Genomic DNA, 19,533 nt, shown 5'->3' with positions numbered 1-19,533 from the left:
CCTTTTTTAAACTTGACAGCAAAAGTTAATAATGTAACATTGATATATATATACAGTACAGACCAAAAGTTTGGACACACCTTCTCATTCAAAGAGTTTTCTTTATTTTCATGACTATGAAGGCATCAAAACTATGAATTAACACATGTGGAATTATATACATAACAAACAAGTGTGAAACAACGGAAAATATGTCATATTCTAGGTTCTTCAAAGTAGCCACCTTTTGCTTTGACTACTGCTTTGCACACTCTTGGCATTCTCTTGATGAGCTTCAAGAGGTAGTCACCTGAAATGGTCTTCCAACAGTCTTGAAGGAGTTCCCAGAGATGCTTAGCACTTGTTGGCCCTTTTGCCTTCACTCTGCGGTCCAGCTCACCTCAAACCATCTCGATTGGGTTCAGGTCCGGTGACTGTGGAGGCTAGGTCATCTGGCGCAGTACCCCATCACTCTCCTTCATGGTCAAATAGCCCTTACTTTCAAAGTTTTCCCAATTTTTCGGCTGACTGACTGACCTTCATTTCTTAAAGTAATGATGGCCACTTGTTTTTCTTTACTTAGCTGATTTTTTCTTGCCATAATACAAATTCTAACAGTCTATTCAGTAGGACTATCAGCTGTGTATCAACCTGACTTCTCCTCAACGCAACTGATGGTCCCAAACCCATTTATAAGGCAAGAAATCCCACTTATTAAACCTGACAGGGCACACCTGTAAGTGAAAACCATTTCAGGGGACTACCTCTTGAAGCTCATCAAGAGAATGCCAAGAGTGTGCAAAGCAGTAATCAAAGCAAAAGGTGGCTACTTTGAAGAACCTAGAATATACATATTTTCAGTTGTTTCACACTTGTTTGTTATGTATATAATTCCACATGTGTTAATTCATAGTTTTGATGCCTTCAGTGTGAATCTACAATTTTCATAGTCATGAAAATAAAGAAAACTCTTTGAATGAGAAGGTGTGTCCAAACTTTTGGTCTGTACTGTATATATATATATATATATATATATATATACATATATACATATATATATATATATATATATATATATATATATCAATCACTATGGGTAAACGTGATTAACAATGTTAACAAACAGCCTGTATTTATTATCCTGCACCATCGTATTTGTTATCCTTTTTAAAATAAAAATAAAAAATCCTTGTTGGGGACAGATCATATTTATACATAGACAATAGCATTGAAAAAAGCAGTGGCTTGTTCTGAACAAGCGCTCAAACATTCTCCCTTTTTTAGGAGTAGCAGTGCAGTTCAGAACGGAAAAATACTGCAATAAAGAGAGAGGCCATTATGAGAAACACATATTGCATGTGTCTGTGTCTTGACCTCGAGTCGGCTCACTCAACTACAGAACTATTAGGACACTGTCACTGCGATCACACTTGCCAGAAGTACTACTGTCTAATTAATAAAATTTGGGTAAGAGCATTGGAGAATGATGAGACAAATTTTATGGACTGCAGGCCCAAGGGAGTAATGCCTGCTTACTGAATAAAATTTGACAGAGCAGGAGTGCGCCATATTTCCAGAATGAGACAATTTATACAGACAATTTTGGTAAAGGCGCACAAGCACAGACTTGTTTCAAATGCTGGATAGGTCTATGTTCCTGAAGGATCTAGTGATGCCACCTCATGTGCTGCAATAGAGTCCTGGTACCTATGTTTGTGTTTGAACACCTGCGATGAGCTGGCTGTGGACTAAAGATTGCTGGACCAGTGGACTTGGTTTGAACACTTGTGAATTAAATTTTAATGAAGGCGCATAAGTGCACTGCAATTGCCACAACTATGTTATACTACAGCAATTGCACTGCGTCAAGCTTGGGCAGGTGGGAGATCAGCTTGCTAACAATTGAAATGCTGAACTTACAGTATGTGGCTGTATTTTGGCCACACATTCTATGATCAATGACTGATGACAGAATGGAGAAGTAGGAGGCAGAGTCTGAGAAGGAGAACAAGTAACTAATAATGACTATGAAAATTACATTGTATTGGTTGTGGATGCAGACTGGCTGCCACCAAGAAGATTGGGAGAAGGACGACAGTCTTGTTCCCATTGCTGGCCAGTTCTATTTTCCTATTGGATCTGATGATGTTGCCTAGTGTGTGCAAAACTGCATGACATTTTAAAAATGAGACCATTTTTTATGGATAGTTGGCCGAAAGTAGTAATACTGTAAAACAGAATTAAATTGGGCGATGGTGCGGAACTGCCCTACATTTGCCACAACTAAGTGTTACGGCAGCAACTGCTCCACCAGCAACTTGACCAGGTAGGAGTTCAGCTTTCACACAAGATAATTGCTGAGCACATAGACTTGTTTTCTGGCCACACATTCTATTATGAATGTCTCATTATGAAGCAGAGAACAAGGAAATGGAGGAGTCTGAGCAGAAAAAGCAGCAGCTGATGATAACAAGGACACTGTACTGCTTAGGGATGTCGGCTGGCTGCCACAAAGAAGACCAGGATAAGGAGGACAGGGGACGGGGTGTTTCAATTTTCCTAAAAGGATCCAGTGATACCACCTCATGTGCTGTAATAGAGCCCTGGTACCTATGTTTGTGTTTGAACACCTATGAAGAGCTGACTGTGTGTTCAGACACTGCATTCTCTTGAGGATACTGTGGATTTAATGCACTCATACATACACCTATATATCGGATGAAAGTGCATCCCTTTTGACCAGAAAAAGGAGAGACTGTACAGTGTGATTGTAAGAGAGAGAAGCTAGTCTTCATATACTAACTTTTGGAACTACTTGAGTCAATTGTAAATCCTGTATTTAATGTGAATAGCATGTGGGGATCACCTGGTGACCGGCTTCAGTAAAGTATTGTGGATCTGTCACAGTAAAACCAAATCTCGTTATTATACTGCACCACACTACAGTGTACTCCATCCTTTACACTGCACAGCCTCAGGAAGTGGTGGGGTGGACAAACACCATGACAGTTGCAACTCTAATCTGCACTACCACTCTTATACTCTGCAGCTCTCTACCAGGCTCATTGCAAGAAGGGTGCCTGCGGTCTCTGAGTAAGCCACACATTCAAGGGCCTGCCAAAATCCTCTTCGCCAGCCTGTGAGCCAATCAGGACAAGACATTCTCCCTCACTGGAGGATCAGCCATCAATATGAAAATTGTCCCAGATCAAAAGCAGAAAGCAAATGTGCCCTGAGCCTCCACCATCCTATCCAAGATAATAATAACCCTACAGGATATGGAGGATCAGTTGTCTGGCATTTGTAAGATCAGAAATGGGGACTCCCACCAATTTTTTTCTGCCAATTGCTATGACCCCCAGTGATACATTACACCAATCCTTCAGCCCGGGGGCATTTCAAGCATTTGTTAACTGCAAGTGGAGGTCTTGATAGGAAATCAGAAATTAAGGCAACATTCATTTAAACTTTGTTTTCATTAATTTTAATGGTTTTTGCATGTCTATACTTATCTCTTTTATTTTTTTAAAGATTTGATATTTTGTATAATCTTTGCCATTTTATTTTTCAATTTTGATTTGGAGGAGACAAATGTTTCTTCTTTTCATAATGAAAAGAAAGGATTGTTTTTCAAGTTGTCCAATTAGTTCAGAAAAAAGAGAAATACATCTTAAAATTGACCAAATAAAAGCAAAATTGTCTTAAAAATGAAAGCTAAAGTTAATGGCCAAAGCATTTTACCCTCTACAGAGTGGAACACATCAATAATTCTTTTTTTGTTATTTAATTTTTTTTTTATAAAAATCATAATGCTAGACTTTTTTCAACCCCCATGCCTGTTTTTAAGAGCTTTTCTAAAAGGAAGGACCTGCTTACTCTCTAATTAGAGATGAGCGAATTTCTCAAAATTTTGATTAGGTTGGTTTCGCCTAATTTTCCGAAATGATTCGATTTGAATGTATTTGTGGCAAATCGCGTTAAAAAACAGCAATTTCCTAGCTTCAGAGAGCCTGTATAGTGGTGTAGAAAACTATGTCTTGCACTAACGCACATAGGTAGTATACTGTGGTAGTGAAACAATACTGAGTCAGTATGACACGAAAATAACAGGCGTCGCTCTTAGAATTAGTGCACACTTCACTTATTTCAGCAGTCACGGGGAACTGACCAAATAACTCAAGTATAAGCTCAGCCTTACAGGTCAATGTAAGCACCAAGAAGAAGTGCACTCCTTTTACACCCTTGTCAGCTGATTCCACATAGATGTCTACAGAACCTGTTCTATTAAATGCTTATAAAAGTAGAGCCCCCCCTTATGGAGTAGAGAGGGTGTCAGCAGTAAGTTTGTATTGACATCACTAAGTATTTTGCCCTTTCTCTGATTCGTCAGAACAATAACCCCCAAAAAACGGATCTTGTCTGTTGAGCATCCGCCTTCACTCGGTCAGCGTTTGGTCAGTAATCCATCAGTATTGCTAAAGCCCCCAAAAAACAGAAGTGGATCCAAAACAGAGATGACACATGAATGGAATATTTGCATGTCTTCTGTGTTTTGTACCCACTCCTGCTTTTGGCTACCAAATCATAAGCCAATTCTGATGGGACCATGTCATACAGGCTTTACAACATCTACATAGACAGGATCCGTTGTGGTCTCATTTTTCCGTCCTTCTGACAGAGTAGAAGAAGGGTCAAATAATTTATGATGTCAACCAGGCCAAAAAGTCAAAATAGTGGTCCAGTCATAAAGTAGGGAGGGTGGGAACAGCATGAGTAGTCCACAGAGTAGCCAAATGACATTGTGGTGAGATGGCAGCAGCATGAGGAGACCACAGAGTGGCCCACTGACATTGTGGTGAGGTATCAGCAGCAACAGCAGACTACAGAGTGGCCCATTGACAGAGTGGGGAGGTGGCAGCAGCATGAGGAGACCACAGAGTGGCCCAGTGACATAGTGTTGAGGATATGCAAAATAACCGTGGAGCCCCAGTTATGGGTCTTCAACACAGTGAAAGCCAGATATCCCTCAAAGGAAGGAAAACCGAGCAAAGGGGTGTCCCCATTACAGAGATCACCAAATCCACCATATTAAGTGGCCCCTATGTCAAGATCCCGCTCTTTTACAAGCTTTAAGGATGTGACAGGGAAAACCTAAGCCAGTTATCCATCCACAGACAGCTGTTTCGGGGTGTTGCCCCTCATCAGTGTGGAGTAGGATTCTGGCTAACCGGGAGCAATGCCTTGGAGACTACTCAAACAAAACAATAGCTGATCTTAGGGAGACCAGCTACAGAAAACACAGTGGAGCCTCATTTAAGAGTCTCAACACAGCAATCCAAAGTGCAAAGCTCCCTGGGAAACAGTGATATGCAAAATAACCGTGGAGGCCCCAGTTATGGGTCTTCAACACAGTGAAAGCCAGATATCCCTCAAAGGAAGGAAAACTGAGCAAAGGGGTGTCCCCATTACAGAGATCACCATATCCACCATATTAAGTGGCCCCTATGTCAAGATCCTGCTCTTTTACAAGCTTTAAGGATGTGACAGGGAAAACCTAAGCCAGTTATCCATCCACAGACAGCTGTTTCGGGGTGTTGCCCCCTCATCAGTGTGGAGTAGGATTCTGGCTAACCGGGAGCAATGCCTTGGAGACTATTCAAACAAAACAATAGCTGATCTTAGGGAGACCAGCTACAGAAAACACAGTGGAGCCTCATTTAAGAGTCTCGACACAGCAATCCAAAGTGCAAAGCTCCCTGGGAAACAGTGATATGCAAAATAACCGTGGAGCCCCAGTTATGGGTCTTCAACACAGTGAAAGCCAGATATCCCTCAAAGGAAGAAAAACCGAGCAAAGGGGTGTCCCCATTACAGAGATCACCAAATCCACCATATTAAGTGGCCCCCAAGGCATTGCTCCCGGTTAGCCAGAATCCTACTCCACACTGATGAGGGGCAACACCCCGAAACAGCTGTCTGTGGATGGATAACTAGCTTAGGTTTTCCCCGTCACATCCTTAAAGCTTGTAAAAAAGCGGGATCTTGACATAGGGGCCACTTAATATGGTGGATTTGGTGATCTCTGTAATGGGGACACCCCTTTGCTCGGTTTTCCTTCCTTTGAGGGATATCTGGCTTTCACTGTGTTGAAGACCCTTAACTGGGGCTCCATGGTTATTTTGCATATCACTGTTTCTCAGGGAGCTTTGCACTTTGGATTGCTGTGTCGAGACTCTTAAATGAGGCTCCACAGTGTTTTCTGTAGCTGGTCTCCCTAAGATCAGCTATTGTTTTGTTTGAATAGTGTTGAGGACGCAGCAGCATGAGGAGACAACAGAGTAGTGGTGTGGCAGCAGCATAAGGAGACCACAAAGTGGTCCAGTGACAGAGTGGGGAGGCGGCAGCAGCATGAGGAGAGCACAGAGTGGCCCAGTGACATAGTATTGAGGTGGCAGCAGCATGATGAGACCACAGACTGGTGATGTGGCAGCAGCATGAGGAGACCAAAGAGAGGCCCAATGGCATAGTGTTTAGTTGGCAGTAGCATGAGGATACCACAGTGTGGTGAAGTGGCAGCAGCATGAGAAGACAACAGAGAGGCCTAGTGACATAGTGGGGATGTGGCAGCCGCATGAGGAGAGCACATAGTGGCCCAGTGGCGCAGTGTTGCAGTGGCAGCAGCTTGAGGAGACCACAGAATGGTGATGTTGCAGCAGCATGAAGAGACCACAGAATGGCCCAGTGACATAGTCTTGAGGTGGCAGCAGCATGACGAGACCACAGAGTGGCACAGTGACATAGTGTTGAAGTGGCAGCAGCATGAAGAGACCACAGAGTAGTGATGTGGCAGCAGCATGAGGAGACCACAGAGTGTCCCAGTGACCAAGTGAGGAGGTGGCAGCAGCATGAGGAGACCACAGAGTAGTGATGTGGCAGCAGCATGAGGAGACCACAGAATAGTGATGTGGCAGCAGCATGAAGAGACCACAGGGTGGTGATGTGGCAGCAGCATGGGGAGACCACAGAGTGGCCCAGTGACATAGTGTTGAGGTGTCAACAGCATGAGGAGACCACACAGTGGTGATGAAGCAGCAGCATGAGAGACCACAGAGTGGCCCAGTGACATAGTGTTGAGGTTGCATCAGCAGGAGACCACAGAGTTGCCCAGTGACACAGTGTTAAAGTGGCAGCAGCATGAAGAGACCACAAAGTAGTGATGTGGCAGCAGCATGAAGAAATCACAGAGTGGTGATGTGGAAGCAGCATAAGGAGACCACAGAGTGGCCTAGTGACATAGTGCTGAAGTAGCAGCAGCATGAAGAGATCACAGAGTAGTGATGTGTCAGCAGCATGAGGAGACCACAGCGTGGCCCAGTGACAGAGTGTGGTGGTGGCAGCACCATGAGAAGAGCACAGAGTGGCCCATTGACATAGTGTTGAGGTGGCAGCAGCATGAGGAGACCACAGAATGGTGATGTGGCAGCAGCATGAGGAGACCACAGAGTGGCCCATTGACATAGTGTTGAGGTAGCAGCAGCATGAGGACCATTAGCAAAAGTGAATTGGAGGAACTTCCTGCCTCAATCTACACTGTATACTGCCGCTGTGTGTCTGGGTCCTCTGCTTCCTGTTCCTCATTGCCCTGTAGCTTCTCTGGCTGCTCCTGCTCCTCCTTTCCTGTCACCTGTGTAGAAAAACCAGCCATTTCTCTACACATTGCTTGTGCTCGAATGTCCTCTTCCTCCTCTTCTAGTTCAGCCCCCACAGGGCTCATGTGGCTGTGAGATATAGTTGCCATGTCTCCTGTCCCCTGGCCAGCTAGATTTAGCAGCATCTGTTCCAGTACATAAATCAGTGGACGTTGAGGACGTTGTTCATTCCATAGTCCTGGCGACTGACAAATAAAGTGGCCTCCTCAAAGGTCCGATCAAAGGGCAGTTGTCACGCATCAGCTGCCACTGGCTAACACCGAAGTTACACAGGGGAATACCTATGTCCGCCTGTATCATCAAGAATTTGTTTATGGCCTTTCTCTGTTCATCTAATCAGTTTAACATATCAGGGGGGAATTCCAACGGGTGGAAACGTTGCATATCAGCCTATGTTGGGGGATGCCGTTCTGCCGCTGCAGCTCAAGGAGGGTGTGCTTGGCGGTGTATGAGTGGCTGAAGTGCATGCAAAGTTTCCTGCCCATTTTCAGGATGTCTTGTAGATGGGAGGAAGACTTCAGGAACCGCTTTACAATCAGATTGAACACTTGCAGGGCGCATGGTTCAGCCTTTATTGACGCAGCGCCAATACCATGTTCTTCTCATTGTCGGTCACCATGGTTCTGATTGTGAGTTTGTTGAGGAGAAAGCCAGGATTCGATTTCTTAATGAAGGACATGGAGCAGTTCCCCCCCTGAAAAGTGGAGAGGAGCCTACGGCATATAATACTTCTCTAACAAAGGGTACAGAAAAGGACAAAGGCAGGTTGAGGACAGGTGCCTGCTCCTGGGCCATGCCAACTACGCGTGGTGTCTGAAGAACCCACTGACTCTTGGCTGATGTCACTTGCGACAAAGTAGAAGATAGAGTCACCCATTCAAGCACCGCTGGGTTGCTGGTCAAGACACGACCGCTAGATGACACTGGCCTCTCGCTGCGACTCCTGCTGTCACCCCCCCCCCCCCCAAGAACATTTTGGCCAATGCCAGTTCCCTTTGAAGGCCCTGTCACCTGTCTGTCTGACATACCGTATGATAAAATAAGTAAATTAAAAGGAAATGAATACACCCCAAAAAGCTGTAGAACAATGTAACTTGACCGCGGTACGATGCAACTACACCCCAGAATGGCAAAATAAACTATGGAACAATTTATGCTCCAGCAAAAACTAATAATCTTTATTTCAATTACTTTAAAAACTGGGAGTGGACATCCCAAATACAAACAGACGGTTATCAGTGCAGATCTGTCAGTGCCCCTGTCCGATGGACTATATAGGGAAAACAGTGAGAGAGGTCAGGAGAAGGATATGTGAACACGTTAACGACGTAGTCAAAAAGAATGTCACGCCAGTCGCATCACATGTCAATGAGCTTCATGGGGGGATCCGAGATGTTTGAGGTTCTCCATACTTGAGCTTGTTCCACTATCTCCCCGGGGGGTTTACTGGGATAGGAAAATCCTGCAAAAGGAAGGTGAATGGAAGGTGAATGGATACATCGATTCCGATCCCAGTCCCCCCTGGGCATTAATGAGAGACTGACATTTGCCTGCTTTTTGCAAGTTGTTAATTTGATCCACCCGATTATAGCGTGGATTAACCACCTCCGGACCGCCTAACGCAGGATCGCGTTCCGGAGGTGGCAGCCCTGCGCAGAGTCACGCATATATGCGTCATCTCGCGATGGCCGAGATTTCCTGTGAACGCGCGCACACAGGCGCGCGCGCTCACAGGAACGGAAGGTAAGAGAGTTGATCTCCAGCCTGCCAGCGGCGATCGTTCGCTGGCAGGCTGGAGATGTGTTTTTTTTAACCCCTAACAGGTATATTAGACGCTGTTTTGATAACAGCGTCTAATATACCTGCTACCTGGTCCTCTGGTGGTCCCATTTGTTTGGATCGACCACCAGAGGACACAGGTAGCTCAGTAAAGTCCCACCAAGCACCACTACACTACACTACACCCCCCCCACCCCGTCACTTATTAACCCCTTATTAGCCCCTGATCACCCCTGATCACCCCATATAGACTCCCTGATCACCCCCCTGTCATTGATTACCCCCCTGTCATTGATCACCCCCCTGTAAAGCTCCATTCAGATGTCCGCATAATTTTTACGGATCCACTGATAGATGGATCGGATCCGCAAAACGCATCCGGACGTCTGAATGAAGCCTTACAGGGGCATGATCAATGACTGTGGTGATCACCCCATATAGACTCCCTGATCACCCCCCCTGTCATTGATTACACCCCTGTCATTGATCAACCCCCTGTAAAGCTCCATTCAGACGTCCGCATGATTTTTACGGATCCACTGATAGATGGATCGGATCCGCAAAACGCATCCGGACGTCTGAATGAAGCCTTACAGGGGCGTGATCAATGACTGTGGTGATCACCCCATATAGACTCCCTGATCACCCCCCTGTAAAGCTCCATTCAGATGTCCGAATGATTTTTACGGATGCACTGATAGATGGATCCGATCCGCAAAACGCATCCGGATGTCTGAATGAAGCCTTACAGGGGCATGATCAATGACTGTGGTGATCACCCCATATAGACTCCCTGATCACCCCCCTGTAAAGCTCCATTCAGATGTCCGCATGATTTTTACGGATGCACTGATAGATGGATCCGATCCGCACAACGCATCCGGACGTCTGAATGAAGCCTTACAGGGGCATGATCAATGACTGTGGTGATCACCCCATATAGACTCCCTGATCACCCCCCTGTAAAGCTCCATTCAGATGTCCGCATGATTTTTACGGATGCACTGATAGATGGATCGGATCCGCAAAACGCATCCGGACGTCTGAATGAAGCCTTACAGGGGCGTGATCAATGACTGTGGTGATCACCCCATATAGACTCCCTGATCACCCCCCTGTCATTGATTACCCCCCTGTCATTGATTACCCCCCTGTAAAGCTCCATTCAGACGTCCGCATGATTTTTACGGATCCACTGATAGATGGATCGGATCCGCAAAACGCATCCGGACGTCTGAATGAAGCCTTACAGGGGCGTGATCAATGACTGTGGTGATCACCCCATATAGACTCCCTGATCACCCCCCTGTCATTGATCAACCCCCTGTCATTGATCACCCCCCTGTCATTGATCACCCCCCTGTAAGGCTCCATTCAGACATTTTTTTGGCCCAAGTTAGCGGAATTATTTTTTTTTTTTCTTACAAAGTCTCATATTCCACTAACTTGTGTCAAAAAATAAAATCTCACATGAACTCACCATACCCCTCACGGAAACCAAATGCGTAAAATTTTTTAGACATTTATATTCCAGACTTCTTCTCACGCTTTAGGGCCCCTAGAATGCCAGGGCAGTATAAATACCCCACATGTGACCCCATTTCGGAAAGAAGAAACCCCCAGGTATTCCGTGAGGGGCATATTGAGTCCATGAAAGATTGAAATTTTTGTCCCAAGTTAGCGGAACGGGAGACTTTGTGAGAAAAAAATTAAAAATATCAATTTCCGCTAACTTGTGCCAAAAAAAAAAATTTCTATGAACTCGCCATGCCCCTCATTGAATACCTTGGGGTGGCTTCTTTCCAAAATGGGGTCACATGTGGGGTATTTTTACTGCCCTGGCATTCTAGGGGCCCCAAAGCGTGAGAAGAAGTCTGGTATCCAAATATCTAAAAATGCCCTCCTAAAAGGAATTTGGGCCCCTTTGCGCATCTAGGCTGCAAAAAAGTGTCACACATCTGGTATCGCCGTACTCAGGAGAAGTTGGGGAATGTGTTTTGGGGTGTCATTTTACATATACCCATGCTGGGTGAGATAAATATCTTGGTCAAATGCCAACTTTGTATAAAAAAATGGGAAAAGTTGTCTTTTGCCAAGATATTTCTCTCACCCAGCAAGGGTATTTGTAAAATGACACCCCAAAACACATTCCCCAACTTCTCCTGAATACGGCGATACCACATGTGTGACACTTTTTTGCAGCCTAGGTGGGCAAAGGGGCCCATATTCCAAAGAGCACCTTTAGGATTTCACAGGTCATTTACCTACTTACCACACATTAGGGCCCCTGGAAAATGCCAGGGCAGTATAACTACCCCACAAGTGACCCCATTTTGGAAAGAAGACACCCCAAGGTATTCCGTGAGGGGCATGGCGAGTTCCTAGAATTTTTTATTTTTTGTCACAAGTTAGTGGAAAATGCTGATTTTTTTTTTTTTTTTTTTTTTCATACAAAGTCTCATATTCCACTAACTTGTGACAAAAAATAAAAACTTCCATGAACTCACTATGCCCATCAGCGAATACCTTGGGGTCTCTTCTTTCCAAAATGGGGTCACTTGTGGGGTAGTTATACTGCCCTGGCATTCTAGGGGCCCAAATGTGTGGTAAGGAGTTTGAAATCAAATTCTGTAAAAAATGACCTGTGAAATCCGAAAGGTGCTCTTTGGAATATGGGCCCCTTTGCCCACCTAGGCTGCAAAAAAGTGTCACACATCTGGTATCTCCGTACTCAGGAGAAGGTGGGGAATGTGTTTTGGGGTGTCATTTTACATATACCCCTGCTGGGTGAGAGAAATATCTTGGCAAAAGACAACTTTTCCCATTTTTTTATACAAAGTTGGCATTTGACCAAGATATTTATCTCACCCAGCATGGGTATATGTAAAAAGACACCCCAAAACACATTCCCCACCTTCTCCTGAGTACGGAGATACCAGATGTGTGACACTTTTTTGCAGCCTAGGTGGGCAAAGGGGCCCATATTCCAAAGAGCACCTTTCGGATTTCACAGGTCATTTTTTACAGAATTTGATTTCAAACTCCTTACCACACATTTGGGCCCCTAGAATGCCAGGGCAGTATAACTACCCCACAAGTGACCCCATTTTGGAAAGAAGAGACCCCAAGGTATTCGCTGATGGGCATAGTGAGTTCATGGAAGTTTTTATTTTTTGTCACAAGTTAGTGGAATATGAGACTTTGTATGAAAAAAAAAAAAAAAAATCATCATTTTCCACTAACTTGTGACAAAAAATAAAAAATTCTAGGAACTTGCCATGCCCCTCACGGAATACCTTGGGGTGTCTTCTTTCCAAAATGGGGTCACTTGTGGGGTAGTTATACTGCCCTGGCATTCTAGGGGCCCAAATGTGTGGTAAGGAGTTTGAAATCAAATTCTGTAAAAAATGACCTGTGAAATCCGAAAGGTGCTCTTTGGAATATGGGCCCCTTTGCCCACCTAGGCTGCAAAAAAGTGTCACACATCTGGTATTGCCGTACTCAGGAGAAGGTGGGGAATGTGTTTTGGGGTGTCATTTTACATATACCCATGCTGGGTGAGAGAAATATCTTGGCAAAAGACAACTTTTCCCATTTTTTTATACAAAGTTGGCATTTGACCAAGATAATTATCTCACCCAGCATGGGTATATGTAAAAAGACACCCCAAAACACATTCCCCACCTTCTCCTGAGTACGGAGATACCAGATGTGTGACACTTTTTTGCAGCCTAGGTGGGCAAAGGGGCCCATATTCCAAAGAGCACCTTTCGGATTTCACAGGTCATTTTTTACAGAATTTGATTTCAAACTCCTTACCACACATTTGGGCCCCTAGAATGCCAGGCTAGTATAACTACCCCACAAGTGACCCCATTTTGGAAAGAAGAGACCCCAAGGTATTCGCTGATGGGCATAGTGAGTTCATAGAACTTTTTATTTTTTGTCACAAGTTAGTGGAATATGAGACTTTGTAAGAAAAAAAAAAAAAAAAAAAATCATCATTTTCCGCTAACTTGTGACAAAAAATAAAAAGTTCTATGAACTCACTATGCCCATCAGCGAATACCTTAGGGTGTCTACTTTCAGAAATGGGGTCATTTGTGGGGTGTTTGTACTGTCTGGCCATTGTAGAACCTCAGGAAACATGACAGGTGCTCAGAAAGTCAGAGCTGCTTCAAAAAGCGGAAATTCACATTTTTGTACCATAGTTTGTAAACGCTATAGCTTTTACCCAAACCATTTTTTTTTTACCCAAACATTTTTTTTTTATCAAAGACATGTATAACAATAAATTTAGAGCAAAATTTATATATGGATGTAGTTTTTTTTGCAAAATTTGACAACTGAAAGTGAAAAATGACATTTTTTTGCAAAAAAATCGTTAAATTTCGATTAATAACAAAAAAAGTAAAAATGTCAGCAGCAAAGAAATACCACCAAATGAAAGCTCTATTAGTGAGAAGAAAAGGAGGTTAAATTCATTTGGGTGGTAAGTTGCATGACCGAGCAATAAATGGTGAAAGTAGTGTAGGTCAGAAGTGTAAAAAGTGGCCTGGTCTTTCAGGGTGTTTAAGCACTGGGGGCTGAAGTGGTTAATATTTGGATGTAATTGATACTGTACTATCTCCTGTCCTCTAATGGCCTGGCCGGGTGAATTCTGATTGTTCCAAACATGGTCTGATGCGAGAAGCATCTTAATTTGATTGTATCAGAGTTGGATTGGATTTTTCGCTTGCGAGATTATGACAACCTCTATACCTTTTAGGTTGAGTTTGATGGTTTTTCAGTGGAGGGACTCTCATCTGCCACATTCACTCTATTTCTCTTTCTTTGTTCATCTTTCCGCCATGTGTTCTAGCCCGGTCCTAATCCATTTATATATATACCCGTTGTACATTTTTCATATTTATGTACTAAATAGTATGATATCTATTTGGCTCACTTAAACTTTTTTTCTATATGACATCTATTTATTTTACCTTTGCTATGACCATAATAAGGGTTAGCGTTAATATGTGATCAGACTCGGGCTATTACTCATAAATGTTATGCGCAACATAGCTGAGCATCGGCACCTTTACCTGGCTGGCTATTTCTCGATGACGAGCTGTGGTACGCATTGGGTGATCCTGTGCATCTAGTATCGCCAATCCCTATGCGTTCCACTGACCGGTATTTTGAGATATCACGTGACCGGAGGCTATCACGTGAGCGCATCATCTTCTGTCATCACGCGTTCCTCTGGCCGGTAGTTGCGCATTCATGTACATCACATGACCGGAAGTAATCTTCGGCGTCCGTATTTTAAACTCATGGTGGGCACCTGTGAATGGGGCAGCGTATATAAGGGGGCGCCCATCTTACCAGAGTGCATGCTGATGAAGGAGGCACGGAGACCATCGTATCTGGACACAGATAATTGTAAGTTGGGGCGTTTATACCCCATCTATCTGACAGTTGAGTTGGCTTGCTAGCAATTGTTGTTTTGTTACAGCGCGGGCCATCCTTATGGATTAAAGGATTTTATGACATCCCCTATTGGACCTGTGATGTTTCATGCTATATCTTATGCAGACTGTAAGTTTTTTCATATTTATGGGAATCTGTTGGAGGTTTATTTGAGATACCATCTCCTCCCTATGTATTTTTTGTTTACAGATACCTGCGGTAGACTTCTGTGACTGGCATAATTACAGACTGGGGCTGGCTTTGGTCATATTACTACAATTTGTCTGTAAATAATAGATTGCTCTTCCTGCCATCGGCTATCGATGCCCTATCATATATCTATTGGTATTTATTTCTAGTTGTGGATGCCATACTACCTTTATACTGGCATCCCTCACACAAATCCTTTTGACCCCCTGATGAATCCATGAATGGGAGAAACGCGTCGGGGTTTGTTTGCATTATTTAAATCAACGTGTGGATTACGCATTCACTCCTGGGTCCTTTACAATATCGTGACTGTTAGTGTGAATGTGATCCACCCTTAGGCCCTTCTAACAGGGTTGGGTGTTTTTTGTATTTATCTTATTTTTTTTAAGCACCTTAACTAGGGAACTGTGATTATCCACATTCTTTTTGGTATCCCCCCAGGGTCTCGTGAGGGCAATACTAGCCCAGGTTCGAGGACAGGGAGTCCCCACCATTAGGGGCCAACCCTGGGCTGAGGAATAGAATATGGAGAGCAAAGGGATAGATTTCCCACCTCTCTTCCCTGGGTGCTTATTATTGGTCTGTATATATAAGACCTGCACTGATAGCAGTCTGTTTCTATTTGGGATGTCCACTCCCAGTTTTTAAAGTGATTGAAATAAAGATTATTAGTTTTAAGAGTTATTTTTTGCTGGAGCATAGTTTTAGATTTTAACCCAGATATATATTAATATCTGCTAATTAGGCTACTTTCACACTGGCGTTTTGAATTCCGTTTGTGAGATCCGTTTCAGGGATCTCACAAACAGTTCAAAACGGGTAATTTCAGCCCCAATGCATTCTGAATGGATAAGGATCCGTTCAAGAATGTATCAGTTTGGCTCCGTTCCGCCTCCATTCCGCTCTGGATGCAGACACCAAAACGCTGCATGTAGCGTTTTTGTGTCCGCCGGGCGATGCGGAGCCAAACGGATCCGTCCTGACTTACAATGTAAGTCAATGGGAGCGGATCTGTTTTCACTGACACAATATGGTGCAATTGAAAACAGATCCGTCCCCCATTGACTTTTTTTTTTTTTTCAAAAGCTTTATTGAAAGATATAAAGTTACAGTACAGATATTCCACATCAGAAGATAGTAACTATCCGTACATTGTGAAGTACTGTTTAGTCATCAATAAAGTAAAAACAGTAGGTTAACAAATAAACATAATGGATGTCAATTCCCATACATAGCAAATAATTGAGCATTAGTAACTTTTAAATGTTAGTGTCTCAAGCCGCCCATATGCGCTTATGTATATTTGTATATTAGTATAATTGCGTTTACACTTATTAGGCCTCCTTGAAATGTCTGAATAGTGCCCACGGCTTCCAAAGGGCCTCAAACTTACTATGAGAGTGATTCTCCCAAGCGGACATGTCTTCGAACCTGTATATGGAGTCCACCTTATTTATCCAAAAATCCAGTGGAGGAAGATCTGATGAAAGCCAAAATCTGGGGATTAAGAGGTGAGCTGCTGAAAGCAGTTTTTTATACAATGGAGTGATGCCGGTGGTAGCGTGAGGATGGGGAAGGCCTAATAGAGCCAGTTGAGGCGAGGGCGAAATTTCGGTTTCACAGATTAAATTGCATTGTTTGAAGATCATAGACCACCATTTTTGCAGTGGTGGGCAGGACCACCAAATATGGAAAAATTTTCCCACCCCCTCTCCACACCTCCAGCAAACATCAGATCCATTAGAGCTATACCTACATGTAATGTCGGGTGTTTTGTACCACCTAGACAGAATTTTGTACCCATTTTCCTGAATCCTCACACATCTGGAGGATTTGTGGGGTTCTTTAAAGAGCTTCAATTGGTCATCTTCAGAAAGTGGGGTATTCAGGTCTTTTTCCCAGGCACCAATGAAACACAATTTAAGGGGACAAATGGGGCTATTCAATCTTCTATATAGCTGAGAGATCAATTTTCTTGGGGGTTGTTTGGAATCAATAAGACTTTCGAACCATGTGAGGGGTCTCAATAGTGCCTGATAGGGGACCCATTTTGTTAAGTTGGCAGATATATACAAATATAGAGAAGAAAATGGTTTGGCTTCGGGGAGGAGTGAGTCAAAGTGAGCTTTGTGAATCACATTGCCATCTTCCCCAAAAAGGGAGATCACTGGGATTTCAGACTTACGGGTCCGTATGGGGAGACTCTGTTTCAATTCTGGTGTGGCTAAGTCTATTAAATCTCTAACTTGAGTTAGGGGGGGAGGGCAAAGGGATCCCATGATCCGAGTTTTGGAATTTATTCCAGGCTTCAAGAGTAGCAGTAATAGATGGACTGGTGGATTTAAACTTGGTTCGGTCCTGTTGAGGTAGAATCAAGAGGGTTCTGAAAGAGGTTTTGGCCATTGCAGCCTCCATTCTAGGCCAGGATTTATAGGTAGGATCTCTGAACCAATCTACCACTCTGGTTAATAATGTAGCTGAATTATATAGTGAGGGGTTTGGGAGGTTGATACCCCCGGAGAATTTGGGGTTCTGTAAAGTAGAGAAACTAATGCGAGCTTTCTTGCGGCTCCATATGAATGATCTGATTTCCTTGTCTAAGGCTTGAAAAAAGGATTTTGGTATTGGGAGAGGGAGGACTTGTTGTAAATAGTTAAGTTTGGGGAGGACTAGTGAGGTAAATATATTTTTCCGGCCAAACCAGGATAATGTTTGAGGGTGGAGGTTGTTTAATTGATCTTGCAAGGATTTAAACATAGGGAGGAAGTTGAGTTGAAATAATTTGGAAAGGTCAGTGCTTATTTTAATGCCTAGATAAGTGATGTGAGGGGTATCCCAATTAAATGGTGAATGAGCTGCTAAGTCGGCTTTATTACGGGAGTTTAGACCTAAGCTTAGAATGTGAGATTTCTTCATATTTATTTTAAGATTCGAAAGGGGGCTAATTTTTTCGAAGATGTCATAAATTAAGGGGAGGGATGTCTTAGGGTTGGAAGTTAGGAGAAGCAGGTCGTCCGCAAATGCTGCGATTTTGTGTTCGTGGTCTCCAAGCTTAATACCTCTAATTTCGTCATTTTGACGGAAGGCTTGAAGGAGTGGTTCCATAGAAAGTACGAAAACCAGAGGGGAAAGTGGACACCCTTGGCGCGTGCCATTTCTAATGGAGAAAGGGGGGGAGGTAGTTTCATTCACCAGCACCGACGCCAAGGCGTTGGAATACATGGAAAAGACTGCGTCAATATAAGGTGTTGGAAAGCCAAATTTAGACAGCGTAAGGCGTAAAAAATCCCAACTAATCCTGTCAAACGCTTTTTCGGCGTCGGTGCTGAGAAGGACTAGGGGGTGAGATAGCTTGGTGGCGTGGTGAATGGCGTTGAGAACTCTGACAGAATTGTCTTTGCCTTCCCTGCCAATCACAAATCCTGTTTGGTCTTTGTGTATTAAAGACGGGAGAATAGGGGATAGGCGATTCGCTAACAATTTGGCCAGGATTTTTAAATCTAGGTTAAGCAAGGAAATGGGGCGATAATTAGCACAGTGAGCTGGGTCCTTACCTTCTTTAGGGATAATGGTTATAAGGGCTCTTGTCATATCTACTGAGAGAGGGGTGCCTTTAAGTGATTGGTTACATACTTTTAACAGGAAAGGGGCTATGACTTCGCTAAAAGTAGTATAGTAATGGGCAGTGAGGCCATCAGGTCCTGGGGCTTTGTTTTTTTGGAGCAATTTAATAGCCGTCTTCAGTTCATCCATGGAAAAAGGGGATTCTAGTATCTTTTTAGTAGAAGAGTCGAGTTTCGGGAGAGAGAGTGAGTCCAGGAATTTGTTAATAGCTTCATTAACTGGGAGACCGTTGTCTAAGGTAGAGGGTTGGGGTAGGTTATAAAGGGATTGGTAGAAGGATTGAAATTGGGAGACTATTTCTCTGGAAGTCGTGACTACTTCTCCTTTATTATTATGAATTTTGCATATGTAGTTGTGGTTCCTCCTCTTTTTTAACCTGTTCATGACGAATTTGGACGCTTTATCGCCGTGGGCAAAAAACTTAAACTGAGAGTTAAGAAGGTATTTAGCTGAGATTGAATTAAGGATATTTTTTAGATCAGAACGGAGGGTATTGAGTTTAAAGAGGTGAGATTCCGACAGAGATTTTTTATGAATTGCCTCCAGTTTACTAATTTCCGATAAGAGGTTGTCGATTCTGGCCTTCTTTAGTTTTTTATGGTAGGCCCCAAGGCTAATGAGTTGACCTCTTATGAAGGCCTTATGAGTGTCCCAGAGAACGTGAGGAGAGGTGTCAGAGAGGGCATTTAGGGAGAAGAATTCATTGAGGGAATTCTGAATTTTGGCTTTATTTTCTTTTGAGGAAATTAATTGTTCGTTCAATCTCCAATTAATAGTTTTG

The 19,533-nt window shown here is 43.5% G+C and overlaps 1 protein-coding gene across 1 annotated transcript in view; it reads right to left on the bottom strand.

Moving 5' to 3' along the window:
* LOC120987262 (histidine N-acetyltransferase-like) overlaps positions 1-19,533 on the bottom strand; it is a 44,016-nt gene that overhangs the window by 7,152 nt on the left and 17,331 nt on the right. The window lies entirely within an intron of this gene.

Source organism: Bufo bufo, chromosome 1 (assembly GCF_905171765.1).
Source record: "Bufo bufo chromosome 1, aBufBuf1.1, whole genome shotgun sequence".
In the NCBI taxonomy this organism is placed as follows: Eukaryota; Metazoa; Chordata; class Amphibia; order Anura; family Bufonidae; genus Bufo; species Bufo bufo.
Note: the sequence above shows the minus strand (reverse complement) of the source record. Positions and strands in the feature narration are given on the sequence as shown.